The sequence below is a fragment of the Aedes aegypti genome, chromosome 3 (assembly GCF_002204515.2).
Source record: "Aedes aegypti strain LVP_AGWG chromosome 3, AaegL5.0 Primary Assembly, whole genome shotgun sequence".
Taxonomy (NCBI): Eukaryota; Metazoa; Arthropoda; class Insecta; order Diptera; family Culicidae; genus Aedes; species Aedes aegypti.
The window spans coordinates 387,599,066-387,601,971 of NC_035109.1; positions in this window are offsets into that span (position 1 = coordinate 387,599,066).

The window sequence follows — 2,906 nt, forward strand, 5'->3', positions numbered from 1 at the left end:
TTCCAAGAATTATAACTGGATTGTTCTTTAAAAAAGCCGCTGGAAGAATTCATGAAAAAATGCTGAAATAATTTATAAATTTCTAGACTCCGGAAAAGTAAGAGGTATCATATGTGGAATTGTTTGTAGAATGCATAGTTGAATCCACTTTGTATCCTGGAGAAATAACACATGAATATCTGGAGGGTCAATTTGTAGAATTTCTGGAATATCCCTGTCGGAATTATTTTAAGAATAGGTTTTAAGTTTATACATGAATACCAGGACAGTTTAAGATAAGCCCATGGAGCAATTATTGTCGGAATATCTGGAGGCATCCTCAGAATCCGTCGAGAAATTTCGATATCGATTTATGACTGTATTCAGTCAGACAAACAGACGTCACACTCTTACCGTTGTCCATCGACCACCTTTTTAAAGGTCGATTCAAATATATTGTAGGTGGTCAGTCCACCACCGGCAGCGCTCGCATAGTTTTTGTTCGTGTTTGACGTTTACACACTACCGCCATCTGTTGGTCTACCGGCCAAATACATCAATTTTAGCATTGGGCGTACATGCTCTCTCGACTATGATTCTGATCGCTATTTGTTATAAGTGTTACGTCTGTTTGTCTGTGGTAAACGCTTGAATTGCTTTGATTTAGTATTGGTTGGTGTTTGAATCTTGAAACATGTTTATAGCAGTTCATAAACCATGTTTTTGATAAAAATTGTAAAAATAAATGGGGTCAAAAAAAAAGTTACGTTATATCGAGGTAAAAATTACGTTATATCGAGTTACGTTATAAAGAGGTTACGTTATATCGAGGTTTCGTTATATCGATGTATTACTGTATCGAAAATAAAGCTTTAAAATCAGTTTTCCTAAAAATCGTATTTCTGATTTTTTTTTTTTTATATATGTTAAAGTAGACAAAAAATGAAGTCTTTTGCACAGTGGATCAAGATGGAGATATCATGGACAAAAAAGTTATGATATTTTTAAAAAAGGTGAATTTTTGATGATCATAATAAACTTTTTAAATATTTTTAAACTCGATATTATGAAAGTACGCAAAATTTACAACAAAAAAGGTAACGGAAAAATCAGGCTAACTTTTACCGTTTTAAAGATACAGCGATTTTAATACAAAATTATGGTATAATTTTCAATTTTCGGTCATTATAATATAACTTAGAAACGGTTTGTCCGATCAGCTTGGTGTCTTCCGCAAAGTTTTAGGTTATTGTTGGGACTATCTGGAAAAAAATATACACTGTAAAAAAAAATGTTGTAATTTTTTATAAACAGGTATGTTCCGTTTTTATCAACACGATCGGCAATTTTCAGTTGACAAAAACGGAACCGTGACAAAAACGGAATAATTTTCTTAGACAAAATATTTTACAAATTTAAAAAGAAAATTGCAGTTTGGTCAGGATAATATACATTTTCATCATATTAATGCACATCATTGATGTTCAGGAGCTGTGATGAGCATTTAGATTGTTCATTCTTCTAGGTTTGTAATGAAAGTTGATTGCAGACTTCTATCAATCAATATGATTAATAAGTAATAAATCAGTAATAAATCATAATTAGTTTTAGTGTTCCTGGTTAGAATTTCAATAAATGTAACATAGAATATTAAATGTCCTTTGCATCATAAGGTGCGTCATATTTGTAAAAATAACTACTAGGAAGTGGGTCAAGCTGATCATTGTTTTTTTTCAAGAAAGATTAAACAACATCTTTTTCTACTATTCATTCTCATCCTTCTGCTTCTTCTTCTTTATAGCATTACATCCCATATGAGAAATAGACTTCTTCTTTATAATTATATCTTTATAATCACTTCCGTAGTTATCAACTGAGAGCTTTATTGCCAATTAAGTGGCAATTTAGTGTGGAGTTGCAAAATTTTTGCAAATTGAAAAGAATATTTGCGGTTTCCTGTGCTTTGAATTGCCACAATCTTATCAGTAAAATGATTGTGGTTAGAGTGTCCATCCCGGGACAAAAAATCCCGGGATTGGACGAATTTCGGGATTTCCCGTTTCCCGGGATATACTTAAGTTAATTGCGAAACAATGGAATTTTTCTTCACACTCAAGCTTTATTCGATAAAATAGGAAAGCACCATAAAAGAAAGTAAATAGATTGAGTATAAATATCAAGAAAAGACCAAATTACTAAAAAAGGCAAAAATATTTTTATTTGTCTAGCTGTAAAGGTTTGATTTTCTATTCCTATAAAACCGTTTCGATAATCCTAGGCTAATAAAGCTAAGGTGCTAAGGTTCATTCAATTCTCTATAATATAGAATTGAAAAAAAAAACACCAGCAAAGCCGTAATTAATCAAAGTTAGCTTTTACTTTTGTTCTTAATTACTTCATCAGAATAAAAAAGTCATATATAAAGTTCAATATGTTGTAATTAACTTATCTAAGAAAAAAAAACTAAAGTTCTAGTTTTTCGTTGAGTAAAAATAATATTATTATTATTTATTATTAGCCCGTTAAGCCATTTCGTGACATACAAACACCATTCCATTTTTATTTATATAGAAGCTCATCAAAAGAACAAGCATCACAAAATTAAAACTTTTTGGTAAAAAAAATCTTTTGTAAAGTTTTACGAATAAGCGTATGGCTGTTGATATAAGACTCCTAATTGACCTTTAATTCTTCATGTGGGGATGGGGGTTCATGTCTGCACAAAGATCAAGATCTCAGCAAATTTGGGATGTCAAGGTGCGTGACGTGGGAACGTCCAATATCAACAGTTTATCAAATTGTCAACCATTTCAGCCTCTTCCTCGATGCCAACTTATTATATGAAGATTCCAAAATTTTCTATAGATTTCTTTGTTTTGCTGGACCTCTTCCTTTTCTCGTTTGGAATAGGATCTACCAAATCACTA